We start from the raw sequence: 19,787 nt of genomic DNA, 5'->3' as shown, positions 1-19,787 counted from the left end.
AGCTGATTATTTGTATTTGCCTCGCTTTATGAGCTTCACATCACTTGTGCCTTGTACCGCAGAGTTTGCAATGTCACAAATAAATGGGGCCAATCTTCAGTCAGATGTGAATGTGTAATCTAACATGTTCAGTAAGAATAATGGACAAAAGGAGTGCAAATACAAATACAATTTATTGAAATGTGAACCAAAATGTAATCAAACATGTTTTAAATAAAAAGCACATATGGACAGAAGGTGTAAACCTATTAAATGTATAAGTAAACACATTTAGTCAAATAAAGTGACAGACTAGGCCTGTGCAGTTGGTATCAGCTTTGCCCAGCATGGGCTCCTCCATCAGGCCTGGTCCTCCTCGCAGAGGAAAGACCCTCAGTCCTCTCCAAACCAACAGACAGGACATCCAACACACGGAGGTTTCTCCCTGAAGTCTCTGCAGCTTTCTGGACACCACGCTGTCTCAATCCGTCCACACTGAATATGAGAGGGGGGAAATGAAAATAATAAATGCTTTTGACCAGGGGTCGGCAACCCCTGGCTGGCACGCGGCACCGTAACCAGTGGCACAATAGGAATAAGTGGAATAAGTGTGCAAAATATTTAAATGGTATTTTCGGATACTGAACGAGACTGCCGCCAGAGCGCGTCTCCCCGTTACCTGCAGAAGGAAGCCATGCACGCAACGCAGCCCCGCTCTCTTTATCTCCAGGTGACTTTTTGCCGCTTTCCTCCGTGGTGCAGTGCTGATCGTTTCACCACGGAGGAAAGCACTTCACTAATTGCAGTAGGCCTACCCATAAGGAGCTGTACAAATGCCGCAGTTTTCGCGTGGCTGTGTATTTAGTTGAAAGCCCAGTGGCGATCTGCTCATCTTTCATCGAAATAATATACAAAGGGGCGGACTGGCCATCTGTGTGTTGAACTTTCCTGTCGGCTCTCCGACCGTAGTCGAGGAGGGCAGAAGCAACAAGCTTCAGGTTCAATAACCCACTTTAGCTTAAATGACTGGAGAGAGGCGAGCTCTTCTTGGGAGGACGTTGTTGTGTTCTAATATACTCCTGCCAATAGGGGGCGCAGTGTAACCAGAGTATACATACAATGTTGAGAGAAGAAGAGTAAGCCCGGGAGTTGATGCTGTGGCAGTTAAGCATGACGAACAGTAAAGAGTTGAGTACCCGTATCCTCTGTCCCTTGTTTCATTAATTTCTTTCTACTAATACACAACAAATTGGCGACGAGGATGGCCGTGGCTTCTACTCCTTTACCTCCCACCTTTCTTCAGTGTCCGGGAGAACCTACTATGCCATTTGGAACATGGCTAAAAATGTTCGAAAACTATCTGCTAGTGATCGACGTGGAAGGAGCCAAGTGGCCGGATACCCGTATACGTGCAACGCTGCTACACAGCGTCGGAACCGAAGCACAGAGGATATTCTACACATTGACTGAAACGGGAACTACATACAACCATGCCGTGGCTGCACTACGGGCGCATTTCGTGCCGAAGGTAAACGTAATTGCGGAGAGACACAGGTTCCGCCAACGAGCCCAGAGACATGATGAAACAATTGCACAGTACGTCTCTGCGCTACGTGAAATGCTCGTTTTTTGTGAATTTGGAAATGCAGAACAGGATATGCTGCGTGATCAGATCGTGGAAAAAGCCTACAGTGGACGCATACGTGAACGCTTGCTGCTAGAAGACAAACTGACACTGGATAAAGCCATTCAGATTGCAAATCAGGTGGAAATGGCGGCGCGCAACGTGGCCGAGTTCTCCAACAGTGAAGTGCCTGTGAGAGAGATCAGCGCGCCAAAATGGGAACAAAAACGTCCCGCTGCAAGTAAACAAAGGCAAGGTGAGAGAAAGTCTGAGCAAGCACGAAGATGTTACAGATGTGATTCAGATAAACATATGGCCAATTCCACACAATGCCCTGCTACAAACAAAATATGCAAATCCTGTGGAAAAACTGGGCATTTTGCCAAAGTGTGTCGTTCAGAACAAAAACGTGAAGTGAGGGAGGTCGTTATTCCAGAACTGACTGTTTTATTGCTGAATAATTCTGCCCCAAAAGAGAAGAAAATAATGTGCACTGTAGATTTGGGACTTTCTCCTGCTAACCAGTCATTTGAGATGATAGTAGATACTGGTTCTTCAGTGTCACTGCTGCCGGCTCATGTGTACGAGACCTATTTCAGTCACATACCACTGAAACCTACAAAGGTTCCTCTAGTCACATACTCAAGACAGAGAATCCCAGTACTAGGGAAACTGCATTTACGTGCATTCCATGACGGAAATACTGCCTCAGCTACCCTTTTCATTGTGAAGTCAGGTTCAATACTGCTGGGCCTGGACCTGTTTGAGGCACTGGAAATGGTCATCATTAGAAACAGAGTTGTACTGAAGTCAGAGCACACAGTCAGAGAGATAACAACCCCACCTGCAACTCCTACTACACCGACACCTACTGCATCTGCACCTATGACACCAGTCCCTCTGCCTCAGGGGCCATGGCAAAAGCTTGCCCTCGACATCGTGGGCCCATTTGAGACTGGTCCGGTGGACTGTAAGTTTGCTATTACTATGACTGACTACTATTCAAAATGGCCAGAAGTGTGTTTTGCCCCAAGATGCACTACTGCAACAGTGATCACCTTCATGAGATCAGTGTTCAGCCAAAAAGGGAACCCTGTGTCTGTGGTGACAGATAACGGTCCACAATTCACATCCTCAGAACTCGCCTTTTTCCTAGAAGAAAGAGACATCCAACACATCAGGACTACAATCTACCATCCAGAAGGAAATGGAGCGGTGGAGAGGCTAAATAGAGTGCTGAAGGAAAGCATTCTCACGGCACAGAGAGAGAACGCTCCATGGAAAGCTCACGTTGCTGAGTTTCTTCAGGTCTACAGAGCTACACCTCACGCCACTACAGGGACATCTCCGTTCCAGCTCATGTATGGAAGAAAAATGCGAACCAAACTCTCAATCCTGCCACAGCTTACGGATACTCAGGATCAGGAACTGAGAGACAGAGTGGAAAAGAAACAGTGGCACATGAAAACATATTCTGATGCAAAAAGAAATGCCAAGATTCCCAAAATACATCCGGGAAGCCTGGTGCGTGTGAGAAACCCGCTGCATGTCAAAAAGGGAAAGCCAAAGTTCAGTGAGCCTCTGAAAGTGACCAAGCAGAAAGGACCTCACAGTTACACACTTGATAATGGAAAAACCTGGGATGCTTCACACCTGTCGGTGCTTCCAGAAACATTCACTCCTCCATCAGAAGAAGTGAGGCCTGCTGAGCCAGCTACAGTGCATGGTGCTCAGAGCAGGAACCAGCGAATCAGAAAGCAGCCTGTTTGGATTGAGGACTATGTCACTTAAACTGTGGTTGAATTAATGTTTGAAAATGTTCTGCATATTGTGATATGTGAAGTTATTATCATTACAGATGGTTTCATGGTTACTACGTAAGTGTCTGTTTAAAATGCTAATGTTATGCATGCTGTTCAAGGGGAGAAGTAACTCTTTTTAAGAAGGGGGGAAATGTTGTGTTCTAATATACTCCTGCCAATAGGGGGCGCAGTGTAACCAGAGTATACATACAATGTTGAGAGAAGAAGAGTAAGCCCGGGAGTTGATGCTGTGGCAGTTAAGCATGACGAACAGTAAAGAGTTGAGTACCCGTATCCTCTGTCCCTTGTTTCATTAATTTCTTTCTACTAATACACAACAGACGTTGCATTTATTTAGCTGTTCTTCTGGATCCCAAAATATCGATACTTCCGATATTACGTTACGTTTCAAAATATCGATACTAGAGCCAATAGGATCAATACTTTTATACTTTTTTTCCCGTCTCCTCTACTCGTCAATTTCTTCAAAAAAATATGTGCAGACGAACACAAGTATATGCTCTTTTCTTCTCTCTCCACTGCTGTCCTCCTCTCCTCGAGACTCGCGCACGCGCAGCGCGCTCCCTGCCTGAACGCCAATTATCAAGCTGACTGACAGCAGCCAGCGACTCGCGAGTGCAACACACACACGCACATGATGGCTAAGAGAAAGAGGAGCGTTGTGTGGAGCTATTTCACAACTGGCAATTAAAACCTAGCGAACTGTGAGGTGTGCAAGAAGACAGTTCGCTACTCTGGCCACTTTGTATTGTTATTTTTCATGTTTGCACTTTAAATTTGCAAAAATAAAACGTTTATTTGTCTATAAAAACTGTCCTGTCTTTATTTATGAAAATGAATTCAGATTTAGTCTATTTATGATGATTTCAGCTCATAAATCATGTCATGCAGCTCCCCCCTATATAAAAGTACATAAGACGCTTTTCATTTAAAAAAGTATCGATATCGGTATCGGCGATACAGGCCCTGAAATACTTGGTATCGGATTGAATCCAGATGTTGTGGTATCGCCCACCCCTAGCGCTCAGCTTTGCCTGCGCTCGCTCAAGTTGTCCCAGCGTTACAAATGTGCCACAAAACCAACAAATCGGAGAACTCGTGAAGGTCCATTCTGATTGGCTGGTCGTCTCCAATCATATCTTCTATCTGAGATGAGAGAGGGATTTTCGGTTGCCATCAGACTGTTGACGTTCTTATTACACATCCGTTGTTGACATTTACACATGCATTTACAGGACATGACAGACTCGAATGAAGAGAATAGTACGCCATAGTGTCAGGTGAGTTATATATTTCTAGTTTTCTGATATTACGTTATTGTCAATGCCTGAGTTTGCTAGCCGGCAACATAGCTATAGGGGTAGTTTAAGCAAACAGCTAACAAACCGTAGCCTACATGTACTGTAGGCCTACATGAACCCTTCTGAGTTATTGATTACTTGCTGTAAGCATTAGAGGTGGCAGAATGACAAAACATGTTTATCTCTCTATCACAATTTTGGGTTGACCAGAACCTGGACCAACTTCTGTTTCCTGTTCTACAATGGGCACAGAGTTTGCGTTAATTTTCAACCGGACAACTAAACAGATTATGCTAGGATACCGGATAAAGTTAGCAACACACGTTAACCATGAACAGCCTATTAATCCGTTCTCTTAATGTTATTTCTTCCAACGTTGTGGAAGTAGAGAAAAGGGGCTTCTTAACGTGCTTTTATCCAGGGTGGAGGGAGTTAAATATTAGTTAAATATAACATTGTGGCGTGTGATTGTAGTGGGTGGAGGTGGTGAAATGAGGATATCCATTTTGGAGTTCAAGCTAGTATATTATAGTTAACGTTACACAATAATAAGGAAGAGAGCTATTTTTGTGATACATCGCAATTGATATGGATTTAGAGTGGATATTTGAGACTTGCAAACAAAAACGTAACTTATGGGTGAGTGTTTTTAGCAGAGCCATATAATGTCCTTGTGATTCTGTTGACTATTACCTGTCTGTATTATGTAGCAGCTCAGCTGATGTTGGATTGATGGCAAAGGGAGAAGGACTTAAGTGAGAGTGAAAACACAAGGTAAGTTTCAAATAGGTCAGCAATTTCCCACCCTATAGGTTGCTAGATGTTTCTAACCCTTTCTCCTGTCTCCCTCTTTCAGCACAAGAACCCCAGGGGGATTCAACGGAGCCCGAAGACCTGCAATGAGACCCTCACCCTGCACCTGAGCCTCAACTCCCAGAGTTTTGCAAGCCTCTCCCTGTTCCTTATTTTGATTAAACAGACGTTAAGCTTCCCAATGGTGTGGTCTTCGTTTTGTGAAAAATATGTTTACCTCACATGTTGTGTTGATGTTGTTGTCTTTTGTGATAGTTAAATTGCTCCTGCTGACTTGAGCCAGCCATTCTTTCCTCCTCTCTGTGTCAGTGGGGAAACTTTACATTCATACTCCTTTCTCTAAGCGCTTGGAGCATCCCCAGGCAGCACAGCAAAACATGGGGGAGACTATATGCCAGGACAACATGGAGGAAAAGGCACAGACAAACTGCATGACATGCTATTCAATGTTTATTGAATTCAGTAAAAGTAAAATGTATTTACATGGATGTTCCTAAAACAACACATTTAACATCATCATCATCATGCTGCTGCAGCTGCTAGTGCTTTGACTCATTGTGCTGTCAGTTGACAATCATTGATAGGCACCTGTCGGTCCCCTGTCCTTTCTCAAAGTCATAAAGATTACATTAGTCATTTAGATTACTTATGTCCTCAATAGAGAACCGCAGTGACGCGTTGTAAAACCCGGAAGTAAGTTAGCATTTTTAGCACTTCCGGTTCCTTCCTCAAAAAGCAATGCATTTTTTCCATAGGGTTTTGGAAAATAGCTCGAAATAAGGTCTGTGGTTGACACAAATTTAAGAGATAAATCACGTTTTGTTCTACGACATTAAATACATCAGCAGTGACCCCACTGGGGATTTTTGAAGAGTTTACTTGTCTGAAAAACGATGGTTGTTACCGAGTGGCTGAATAGGACTACAGAAATTGTCGAGGCCGTTGTACGTCATTACGCCGAACACGTAAACACTCCCGCTAAGTTTGTTTTCCCCTGTGTTCTTCTTGAAAGCAAGTACCTGCATATCTATATCTGACCATTAGAATCTGCATTTTTGAAATTGTCGTTATTAACACCGTAGTTTTACAAATTATAGAATAATTAATTACCAGTGTTTTCCAATTTTACTCGGCAGTTCGTTTCGTTAGCTAACGTTAGCTATAGCTAGCGCTACTAGTTAGCTACGCAATGGTTTGTTGCTTTGCTCCGGGTTGCAGCCACAGGTCTTCGCATGAAACGTGCTTGTTCTATCGTTTCCCGGCCGATGTTTTCCAAAGGAGAGTCTGGATTCGTGTCATGAGGTAAGCTGACGTTACATTTTTGTCCATGTCACGGTGAAATGTAAATGATGAGTAGTGACTGTATCGCCGTTTTAGAGATGGCGCTGCTGAAAAGACCGCAACATAAGTAAAGATAATGAATACATCCTATTAAAACCTGCGTGGCTTATATGATAAGTCTAATTAGTACAAGCAGCATAACGTTTCACCATGTAACTAAAGATTGTAGTCAGGGAAATCAGTTTGACATATTGAACTAATAACAAATCACCTCTGGCTGGCAGAGAACTCTCTGCTCCATAGCTTCTCTTGGACGTAAAATCACATGTACATTTTACATTTATATTCAATTTAATATTCCATCCCTCACATACTTTTGTATATATAATAACTTATATTTTGTTTTTCTTGTTATGCTGCTGCAACACAAACATTTCCCAAATTGGGATCAATACAGTAATATCTTATCTTAATTAATTAAGAAATATAACTATTATAATTAGTGTAGCAGCTGACACCTATTTTCAATATGGATTAATCTACCATTTATTTCTTTAGTTCAATTTTCATCTATAAAAATGTCAAAATAGTGAAAAATTTCCCGAGACTTATCGAAGTGCAAGGTTATATCTTTAGATGTTTTGTTTTAGCCTATGTACTGTATGTCTTAATGCTCTTATATGTGACGGTGTGACTTCCATGAAACTAATATTTTATATCTTCCCAACAGACGAGCTGACAGGAAACCTAACACTCTAACAACCACAACATTGCAAAGGCAAGTAAATGTAAATTTTTAAAAAATCACAATTTTATTATTTCTTCTTCTTTCTTGCAGTGAGGTGAAGCTGACCTTGCACTTGGTGCCAGTAAGGATGTTCCTCACGTAGGCTTAATGTTTCTCCTTCCTTACTGACACAGAAGCCCTTGATTTGCAATGCTTCACTAATTGTCATTTCCCTGGCTCCGTAGGGACACTTTACCTCCAGCACAGCGGAAGACCCTACCAGACCATCTGGAGATGCCCCCAACAATCCTGATTCAGAGAGCCACAAATCTGACTCATGGACCTGCATCTGGGTTGCAGTGGTGAATGCCCTGACGCCCTCACATTCACTCATAGTCCCTCACTGTACAGACAAAACACCATCAAGGGCCTGTTGTTGCCCTAGCACCCTGGCAATAAAGGAAGCAGTCACACGCTTTGACCTCAGGACAGCTCCAAAGTTGCTGGCAGTCAACCTTCCTTTCCTGAACAAATGCCAGTTTGGGTTGGTTCGCTGACCAGTGGTAGCCACCTGAATTGCCCTCTGTTGCTCCTCAGACAATGCCATGCTTGCCACAATTGCCTCAGGTCCCTGATGCCCAACAGATTTGATAATTTCAGGAACAGTAAGTGTTTCCAAGCTGCAGTGTTCCTCTTCTGGCTCGGGGGAGAGAAGCCAAGAAATTCCTGAAAACCTGCCCCCGAGTCTGTCCCTCAGCCAGTCACGATCTTCGGAGGTGGGCTCTCTTGTGAGCGGGTTAAATTAGTTATTGGTTTCAACAGTCACATTAAAACAGTTACTAAATCAGCTTACTATCACCTAAAGAACATATCTAGGATTAAAAGACTAATGTCACAGCAGGATTTGGAAAAACTTGTCCATGCTTTTATCTTCAGTAGACTGGACTACTGCAATGGTGTCTTCACAGGTCTCACTAAAAAATCTATTAGAAAGCTGCAGTTGATTCAGAACACCGCTGCTCGAGTCCTCACTAACACTAAGAAAGAGGATCACATCACTCCTGTTCTGAAGTCTTTACACTGGTTCCTCTCTGACACTAAGAAAGTGGATCACATCACTCCTGTTCTGAAGTCTTTACACTGGCTTCCTGTGTGTCAAAGAATAGATTTCAAAATACTGCTGCTGTTTATAAAGCACTGAATGGTTTAGGCCCAAAATACATTCCTGACCTCCTGCTAAATTATGAACCATCCAAGTCTCTCAGGTCTTCAGGGATGGATCAGCTTTCTGTCCCCAGAGTCAGAACTAAACATGGAGAAGCAGCGTTCAGTTATTATGCTCTAAATATCTGGAACAAACTCCCAAAAACTTGCAGGTCCGCTGCAACTCTTACTACTTTTAAATCCAGGCTGAGGACTTTTCTTTTTGTCGCTGCTTTTAATTGAACTATTCATATCTTAGACTGCACTGTAACTTTTATCCATGTATTTTTTCTTTTAATGTTTATTTTATGAGCTTTTCTTTTTAATGACTGATTTTAAATGCCATTTTCTTAATGTCTTTCATTTTTTGTAAAGCACTTTGAATTGTGTTGAAAGTGCTATATAAATAAACTTGCCTTGCCTAATAAAGATTTCATGCGACACATACAATTGATTTGTTGATGGGAATTAATGTGAATAAATTAACTCTAGGTTAACGGTACTCTTGCTATCACTACTCACCGACACTATAAACCTTGTCCCTCATGCTAGCCCTGACAACACCGGTAAGCACACCTTCATCTAGGCTGCACTGTTACGTGTCCTGACTTGTAGTGGTTCTCTCCTCTATCTACACTCTTCTTGTCATCTTTGTAAAACGATATCAGACTGGTAATTGACACAGCCATGACTTCTAGTTCAATTCAGTGTGGCTAAAATGAAAAGCTTTGTTAAAATATGCAAGCACGCGAAAGTCTAATTCAGCTTTATTGTCAAAAATTCGACATGTGTTATACATCCAGAAATCTCGAAATATTGTTTCCCACAGTGTGACATGTATACATAAAACAAAACGGGCCTAGATAAACGTGGTACACATTAAACAAAACAAAAAGGGCCTAGATAACCGGGGTATACAGTTTAAAATGTTAATATATTTAAAGTGTTCAAAGTGCAGTTTCAGTGCAAGTCAGTTGAAACGATCTTAAATTGGCGTGACGTTGAAGTCGTGCGACCCTGCTGCTGTACTGGCTTGTAGTTCGTTTATAGGATAACGTTAGCATTTTGCTTCTGGCGACTAGATTTATGATTAAAAAATTATAAAAGTAGGGTTGACATGTGGAGATTATCCGGCTGAACAAAACGTGATCCCTCTCTTAAATGTGTGTCAACCACAGACCTTATTTCGAGCTATTTTCCAAAATCCTATGGAGAATTTGCATTGGTTTTTGACAAAGGAACAGGAAGAAGTTTACTTCCGGGTTTTACGATGCGTCACTGCGGTTCTCTATTACCATGGGATTACTGAAGCCACCATCAATTAAAGAAATGGTAGAAATTAGAAATCAGAATTTTGAAACCCTCCTTCCCTCCCTCTAAATCTATCAATACACATTAGGGTGTGATGTTCCTGACTACCATACAGGTTTAAGAAGATAATATTTGTTTTAAAGAATTCAAAGCAATAAACAAAAGCAACAGGCTCTAACATGTATATTTTAACAGGTAAGATAGCTGTTCACACATAGTATCTACAGTATGTATATTTTCTACTTTTTGTAATGCTATGTTATTTCTATTTAAGATGTTTACATTTTCGATTATTTAATTCTAGTCTTTTAACTGTCTAATGTACAATGCCTTGTCTTTTGCTGCTGCAGCATAAACATTTCCCCAATTGGTATCAATAAAGTACTTCTTATTTTATCTTAATCCTCAAATATTAGCACATTTTACTTTAAAAAAAACAAAACACATTGATGTAACTACATACACATATCGATATGTTGTATACATATTGCAAATCAAAACCTTTATTGACCACTAACTACCAAAAATTGCATTTCTATCCTGTTATTAATGCATTCAAATCGTGATTCAAGTGGCCCGCCACAAATTTCCGGGAACTTTCTGAGTCTCTCTGAACCACGTGACGATCAAGCATTTTGGACTTCCGCTGTCGCAACTGGTCGCTCTGACCAGCCAATCAGAATTAACCTTCTTGAGTTCTCCGATAGGTTGGTTTTGTGGCACATTTGTAACGCTGTGACAACTTGAGCGAGCGCAGGCAAAGCTGAGCGTGCACAGGCTGGAGAGGTCGAGCGAGCAAGGGAGAGAGAGCGCGTGCAGCGGTCTGCTTGCGCAAGGAGCAGGAGTTTTATGAGAGAAAATATATTTCTCTGTGCTCAAAAATTTTCAAGTGCGCGCTCAATCGCATTTTCTATGCTCAACATGTTTCATTGCGTGCTCAGGATAGAGGCACAAATATAACGCCATACGCACTACGGTGCTGTGTACGGGAGGGGAGACGCGAGATACGGCTGATACTTGACGATATGGCTGAGAAAGGTTGTGGAGCCTCCGTTGATATGCCGTTGTAAATGGCTTGATGGAAAGCAGGTGTGTAGTCGGGGAGGGTGCACAGCTGATTGCAGCAGGTGTGTGGAGGTTGAGCCGGGAGCCAGGAGTGACAGCCACCACGCACACACAAACAACACAGACAGGGGGAAACAAACAAACACAAAGGAGACGGCTGGAGCAGTACAGCCACCACAGCGTTACCTAATGCAACTCCACACTACGTCTTACGGTGCCGTGTACCGGAGGGGAGAGAGAGAGAGAGAGAGCAGCGAAGGGGGGGAGAGAGATGTAATACGGTTTCCTGATAAAACTGTGGAGAGTATGTGCTGCAGGGAGGTGGATGCACAACTCACCCAGGAACGAACGCTAGCTCCTCTCCTTTTCCCGTGAGGGAAACTGTGGACTCGATGTCCTGACAGGCTGGTATTTGTGCAACCTGCACAAACACAATACTGCACCATGATTACAAATGGTGAAATACAATGTAAAACTACCGAAAAATACCAGCTCACTAAAACACAACCGCTCAACAGAACTGCTCAACGCAACTACTAACTATTCCCGCGATCAGAGAGCGCAGATGTCTCCCCTTTGTGATGTAATATGACGCGTTTGACGTATGACCTTAAAAAAAAGCCGTTTTTAAGAGCAGAGCTCAAAATTGCTCCTTTCCCTCTGAATTCCTGCCCTTATGCCACGTAAAACATATCAAATCCTGCATTCACTTTTTTAATTGTAATTTTCAAGCAAGTTTAAGCATAAATGTAGAAAAAACAAAAAACCTGCAAGTTGCTCTTTAATATGCTCCCGTCTCCTCAGGTGGACCAATCAGCATACAGAAGGTAGCTAATCAGCTAACGGGCACCACCTGCTTGCTCACTCACACACACACACACTCACAGACACAGGAGGAGGGAAAAATATGCACACAAATGACCTAACGACCTAGGGTCGTAACAGCTGTCACTACTGTCTTGCCAAAAAAGGGATTGACTATCACCACAATGAAACACATCCAGAAGAATATCATGCAAAGCTGCCTGCCTGCCTACCTTCCTTTGATTCTCTCTGAACTGCCTGATCTTTTAAATGTTCAATGTTAACCATTTCTGCAGATAGCATGAAATAGAAAAGATCACCGATGCTAATGTAGCGTTAGCATTTCTCCCCTGTGTGCATCCGGGCTTAAACGGTGTATTATAGAATGATCACACCGGTGTGACAGTACTCTTCAAAGGGGTCATGAAATATGACTACTACTATTAGTGTTTAACATTTTGGGTTACTTCGTGTTACTTCATGTTAAGGCTAATAAAAATGACAAGGCTAAGGCTGTAATGCTAACTAACGTGCTTGCTACTAGCTAGGTAGCTAACTTGATCCAGCCACTCCTGGTCCTTTCATCAGACGGGAAGCGAAAGAACGAGCAAGACCCATTGCTGGTTACAACCTGGTACAAAGCACACAGGCATCTTGTTAAAGTTATCTTATCTTAGCTATCTCTTATATTTAGTGGAGGAAAACAATAATGACATCAGTTATGACATACGCGACTCTGGGATTTGTAGTCTTTCTAGTTGCGTATTTTTCATAGTCTTATATTTCAACAGACTTTTTTCTGACATGGAAATTATTTACGTATATACGTTTTCTCTCCCCATTGACTTCAATACATAATTTTTCCGAAATAAGGTCCCATGGGTCGGAAGTAGATGGGCGGGACTTCGCCTCTCTATCCTGTGAGCTGTGACAATGTTTAAACTGTCAGTCGGACTCAGAGTTTTTGAAGATGGACATAAGAACATGTTTTCTTAAAAAATACGACAATTCTCAAGTGGTGTCTCTCACCAACCCAGTCTCACAGCATTTTGTGAACCCTTTCATGCATAGAGGTCACTACAGTGGACAGCTATTCAAAAGGTGTTTTCTTGTATACGTATACATTGTTTTTTTTTGCATAGTTGCACCATCAGCCACTACATAAGACCCTATTGCATCATTCCATACACTGCCACTCAGTGCCAAGCCAGTGTAAGTGCATGATACATGTCTCTAAACTAAGATGGACGACAGAAAGCCACATGGACCAAGTCACCCATCTATATCTTGCCAATCCTTTTATGGAAAGTGTCCCTTGCAGGTATAACAAATGTGGTGACATCAAGTAACAACTAAGGAATCATATAATTCATAAATTATCAAAGCATTGATTTTATGTTTGCAGGAAATCATGAGTAACCACCTGTCCACTACAGTGGACGTCATGCATCACTGGCTATATTTCAACTACAATGAATACTGGTAATGCTGCTGCTGTACCCAGGGCCGTCCCTCCCTAAAGGCAGATCAGGCAGACTGTGTGGGGCCTCACCTTGTGGAGGGGGCCACACCTTGCCGAGGGGGGCCTCATTTGAGGCGCACCTATGCGCTTATGTGGCGCAATTAGGGTGGCGCGGAACGGTTTCGCCGCTGCGAGGCTCCACTAGCACTCATCAAATAACTGTGCGTGGGGCCTCAAATTGGCCCCTGGCCCTGGTTATTCTTGAAAATACTTCATCTGCAATATCTTTTTGGGCCGTAAATCAATATACTTATGTTATTATAATGTAATTTTAAGTTTGCACATCTTTATTTATCATTTTTTCAAAATGTACATCTCTTCAGTTCAAACCCTGAACGCATACTGTCCACCTGAGTGGACATATAAAAATGTCTTTGAAAAAACTAGATTCAAAAAAAAGAAAAGTTCAAATCTTGTTTTTCATGCCCCAAGAGCAATAATAACACTTGGTAAAAAAATCCTGACTGAGGCTTTCATAATTCATGCATGAAAGGGTTTTTAAAGTCACGAAATTTAATCTATTGATTCGTGTTCAACACGATTTTCCCCTTTTTTTCGTGTCACACAGAACGATTTTAAAAGCAATGTATTTCTATTGGTAGTATGTTTCGTGCCTGCAACACGTCTTTTTGTCCAGTCGGGTCTTGGAAGACCGGAAGCTTTGTGGTTCATAAAAATATCTTCTTACTCAATATCAAGCCACAATTATTGTTTTTATTTTAAATCGTATAATGTCGTACTTTTTTTGTCGTCTGTGAGGAAAATAAATGAGGCTCAGAGCCTCAGGATACTGAAATCTAATTACGTTTCGCTAGAAACGTATTTTCTCCCACGTTACGTTTGTTATGAACGTATCTCAAATACGTTTATTTTCTACATATCTTCTAGAAACCTATTTTCTCCCACATTATCTATTATTATCTATAGTAATTTATTAATATAATTTTAGAGCAAACTTATTTTCGGGCAGGCGGCTCACTGTTCAGTTTACCAAATCCGTTATTATGCTGGTTAATGGGTAAATAATCACAATATTGTTTGTAGTCGTTTAATGTCTTAACTACACACTTTTAAATTGTTATCATCCAAAAAGCCTCTTTCGCTGGTACATGAAGGCACTGTGGGTTATTCAAAACCATTCTATTTATTCTAACGTAAAATACATGCCAGTGTTTTATCTTTTTATTTAGCGGTTTGTTATTGCATGTTTAACTGGGAATGTTTTCATGTGGAACCGGAAGTATGTCACTTGACTTCGTCTTCTTCGTCCCTTTTACGTTCCAGACAATGCATGGCTCAGCGTAACAGACTGAACAGCGACCCCAGGTGTGTATATATTGGAATTACATCTTCATTACTGAAGGAAATACTTTTGTTTGTTAACTGGGTTTTTAATGCAGTTGGCTTTTCTTAAAGGAGACATGTCACTGCCATTTCCACTGATAATAATTCCATTGTTGAGGTCTACTAGAATAGATTTATATTGTGCAATTTTCCAAACTCACATTGGTTTCTCATACAGCATCTCTGTAAACTATGTGTATTCACTGAATTTCACTCTCTGCCTTTAACGGCTCGTTGTAGCTCCAATAGCTTCAGCCCCCACCCTCCCTGTGAGCACAGTGTGCTCTGATTGGTCGGGACGTTGTGAATCGTGCTGAGCTCCGTGGATGTGTTGTTTCCTTGTTTAGCGATACACAGCGAAACACAACCAAACTCATCCTGAGCACACACAAACTCACAGCCGAAGTAAAAACAATAAGTGTGGCTTGATATTGAGTAAGAAAAAGTTTAATAAACGCTGTGAGAATGGGTCTGCAGAGAGAATTTTGCCGCGATCCCAACTGTCTGTTATCAGCCTGCAGCCAGGGAGGAGAAATCAGCAGAGCTGCCTGCACTGTGTGTGTGTGTGTGTGTGTGTGTGTGTGTGTGTGTGTGTGTGTGTGTGTGTGTGTGTGTGTGTGTGTGTGTGTGTGTGTGTGTGTGTGTGTGTGTGTGTGTGTGTGTGTGTGTGTGTGTGCGTGCGTGCGTGCGTGCGTGTGTGTGTGTGTGTGTGTGAGGCAGTCCGTGGATTGGTTAATTTGGACCAATCAGACTGGTCATAGCTCTGGGCGTGGCTACTGGGTATTCAGACGTCACAATGTCCAGAAATGTCCAAAAAAGCAACGCAGGTTCTGGTCCAGGCTCTCGTCATCTCACGCCTAGACTACTGCAACTCCCTCCTTGCTGGTCTACCTGCATGTGCCATCCGACCTCTGCAGCTCATCCAGAATGCAGCGGCTCGTCTGGTCTTCAACCTTCCAACATTTTCCCACACCACTCCGCTCCTTCACTGGCTTCCAGTAATTGCTAGAATCCACTTCAAAACAATGGTACTTGCGTACCATGCTGCGAATGGATCTGGCTCTTCCTAGATCCAGGACATGGTTAAACTGTACACCCAAGCACGTGCACTTCGCTCTGCATCAGCCAAACGACTCGCTGCACCCTCGCTGCGAGGGGGACCCAAGTTCCCATCAGCAACAACATGTGGGTTTGCTATCCTGGCTCCAAAATGGTGGAATGAGCTCCCCATTGAAATCAGGACAGCAGATAGCTTGCACGTCTTCCGGCGCAGACTAAAAACTCATCTCTTTCGACTCCACTTTGAGCGATAGAATTACTAACAAAGCACTTATATACTAATAAAGGACTGGCTTATCTAAAGCCCGTTGAGTAGCACTTGAAATGTTTGGCTCTATGAAACCTGATGTACTTATATGATTCTGCTTTCTTCAAGGTTGTATCTTCCTGGTCGAATGTACTTATTGTAAGTCGCTTTCGATAAAAGCGTCAGATAAATGCAATGTAATGTAATAATTAGGGCCGGGACTTTCACGCGTTAATTAAGATTAATTAATTAAACAAAAATTAACGCATTTTAATCGCAGTTATTTTTGCACCGCGGAACGTTTCTCACTGGAGTTTCAGGAGGTACCGAATATACTGGAGCACCGACTAACGTTCATGACTTCAGACAACAACAAACCACAGTGAACAATTGTCAAACATGAACGAAGAAGCTGATGAGACCGCTTTGGTTGGCCCCGTGAATGGGACATTTTGTTTTAAAAAACGGACGGATGGAAGCGTCAATAAGAGCACGGTTGTTTGCAAATTATGCAAAAAGGAATTTGCATATCACCGCAGCACATCAAGCCTCAAGTATCACCTCAATGCAAAACATATAGCAGCTAGTGTGGAAGCTAGCGTGGACGTTAGCCCGACTCGGAGTACAAGGACCCACACCCAATTCGCGTTGATCAAACAGTGGCCTATCCTATGCAACAGAGAGATTTTATTTTTCATCAGGATATTGGAAGAATAGGAGGGATTGAGGTCAATCACTGGCACTTTTTTATTTTATTTTAAATGGTACACTTTATGTTGAACTATTTATTACGTTGTTGGTGCAACTGGCACTTTATGTTGAACTGTTTATTGTTTTGGCCAAGGTTATTGAAAGAGTTGGACTGAAATTGATTAGATTTTTTAAATCAACTGTTGGTAAATCAACAAAGTCTGTTATGGCCTCTGAAGCAACAGAGAGATGTTTTCTAATAATTCTAATTTTCAATGTTCTGAATGTACTTGAAAGTATTGTGTTTTACTTAAAAAACAAAGTGTTATAGTTTACAGAAGGTCTACCTACCTATAGGCTACCTGAATCTCTGAAATGTACTATATTCCTAAATATGCTATTGCTACACTTTATGGCAAAAATTGCACTTTTCTGTAGGTCTTGGTTAAGTACCACCTTGAAAAAAAATAAACAATGTGTTGTTGCTTAAGCTTATGTATTCAGTCATTATTCAATGGTATACTAAAATCCATGTGAAAAAAATTGCTTCTCACTGTTCTCAGGTCAAATATTTATATGTGATTAAAAATGCGATTAATTTCGATTAATTAATTACAAAGCCTCTAATTAATTAGATTAATTTTTTTAATCGAGTCCCGGCCCTAGTAATAATGTAAAAGAACATGAGAAATCTACAACAAGGCGTTTTGGGGAGTTCAGTTTTACTCCCTACAGCAGGGGTGCCCACACTTTTTGGGCCGGTGAGCTACTTTTGAAATGACCAGCTCACCGAGGTCTACCAACCAAAAATAAAATCCCAAATTGCAAGGTGCTGAATAACACGTTTTATTTATAAATGAGATTACTAATAACCACGTCATCTAATTAGTGACGCGCATGAATGGATGAACGACATTCCCACTGTCCCTGTACTTACTATCTAGCGAAACCACAGCCAAGGGAACGGGCTTGGCAGAATCAGTGGGGAAAGAAGACCCTGTTGAGTTTGATGTTACGACTGGGGCACACAAAACTGATAGGACCCAAATGCACGACTCCAGACAAAAGATGATTCAATAAAAAGGTTTTTACTGAGGTGTTAAACAAGGTAAGCCATTCACAAGGTAAGCCATTCACAGGGTTCAAAACGATCTGGCACTGAGCACAGGGAACACACAGAATATATACAAAAGCAAGGGACTCCACAGGTGCAAACAATAAGGGCGGGGCAGATAATCAGGTCAGTGAGCAAACAGGCAAGGTAGGAGTCGAACTACCTGAAATGAGAAGGGAAATGACAAAGTAAAACAGGAAATGGCAGACACGGAATTTGACAATAAAGACTCACAGAGAAATAATACTAACAGATCTGCCGAGACACAACAGTACCCCCCCCCTCTACGGCCGACTCCAGACGGCCCAGGTTCCTGTGGATTAAGCCTGAAAAAGTATTTTATCAGCTTCTGATCCACAACAAAACTTGCTGGTACCCATGACCGATGTTCTGGACCGTAACCTTTCCAGTCCACAAGAATCTTCCGGCCGCGTCCTCTCTTCTTGACTGCTAGCAGTTTCTTGACGTTGTATATCAGACCGCCGTCTAACATCCGGGGGGGAGGAGGGGGCTTGGATGGAGGAACCAAACGACTCTCCCGAACCGGTTTGATTTTGGCCACATGAAAGGTAGGGTGGACTCTCAAGGACCTGGGCAGGCGCAGGCGAACAGCCACTGGGTTAATGACTTTAGTTATGGGAAATGGACCCACAAACCTTGGAGCCAGCTTCCTGGAGGCCACACATAGGGGTAGGTCTTTTGTAGATAACATGACCTTCTGCCCGGGTAGGCAGGTGCCGGACGACGATGTCGATCTGCTGCCCTCTTCATGCGAGCAGCACTCTTCAGGAGAACCTGGCGAGCTCCTGCCCAGACTCTGCGACACCGCCTCAACAGGGCATGTGCTGACGGTACAGTCACTTCTCTACCTCTGGGAAAAGAGGAGGCTGGTAACCATAGGCGCAGTGACAAGGGGAGAGACCCGTGGCAGATGTGGGTTGGGTGTTGTGGGCATACTCCACCCATATCAGCTGCTTGCTCCAAGTTGTGGGATTCTGGGACACCAGACACCATAAACAAGTCTCCAGTTCCTGGTCGATCCTTTCTGATTGACCATTAGCCTGTGGGTGATAACTAGATTTGAGGCTTGGGGTGGCCCCTATCAAGCTGCAGAACTCCTTCCAAAACTGGGGAACAAATTGCGGCCAACGGTCTGACACCATGTCTCGAGGAAATCCATGCAACCTGAAAAATGAGACAAGAGCGCTTATGCTGTCTCTTTAGCAGAGGGAGATTTGGGCATGGGGATAAAGTGAGTAATTTTTGTAAATCTGTCCCAACAGTGCATATGGTGGTGTTACCTGCAGAGGGCGGCAGTCCAGTGACAAAATCCAGCGAGATATCAGACCATGGGCGGCTGGGAACGGACAAAGGTTGCAGTAGACCCATAGGAGACTGGGTAGAGGTCTTATTCCGAGCACAGGTAGTGCAGGCTGCCACATACTCAGTAACCTCCTTCTCCATTTTAGGCCACCAAAACCTCTGTTTTATCATGTACATAGTCTGTTTGATGCCTGGATGACATGTTAATACAGATGTGTGAGCCCAGTGAATCACGTCAGAGCGGACAGATGAGGGAACAAAGAGACGGTTAGGGGGGCCACCACTGGGTACGGTTTTTCCCTCTAAAGCTTGATTTACCTTGGCCTCAATTGGCCATGTCACCCCTCCTATCACCTGAGTGGGCGGTAGAATGGACTCTGTCTCCTTGGAAAGAGCCTCTGGGTCAAAAAGCCTGGACAACGCGTCTGGTTTGGCATTCTGTGAGCCAGGGCGGTAGGAGAGAATGAAGTTAAACCTATTGAAGAATAAGGTCCATCGTGCCTGTCTGGAGTTTAACCTCTTAGCCTTGCGTATGTACTCTACATTTTTGTGGTCTG

General features: G+C 42.7%; 1 long non-coding RNA gene across 1 annotated transcript; it reads left to right on the top strand.

Annotated features, from left to right (window-relative positions):
• Nucleotides 1–6,336: 6,336 nt before the first annotated feature.
• LOC307037151 lies at nt 6,337–9,182 on the top strand. Its single transcript, XR_013807611.1, has 2 exons — nt 6,337–6,842; nt 7,552–9,182. It is a non-coding gene; the product is annotated as an uncharacterized lncRNA (long non-coding RNA).
• The last annotated feature ends 10,605 nt before the right edge of the window (nt 9,183–19,787 follow it).

Source organism: Notothenia rossii, assembly GCF_949606895.1.
Source record: "Notothenia rossii genome assembly, chromosome: 4".
Classification (NCBI taxonomy): Eukaryota; Metazoa; Chordata; class Actinopteri; order Perciformes; family Nototheniidae; genus Notothenia; species Notothenia rossii.
Note: the sequence above shows the minus strand (reverse complement) of the source record. Positions and strands in the feature narration are given on the sequence as shown.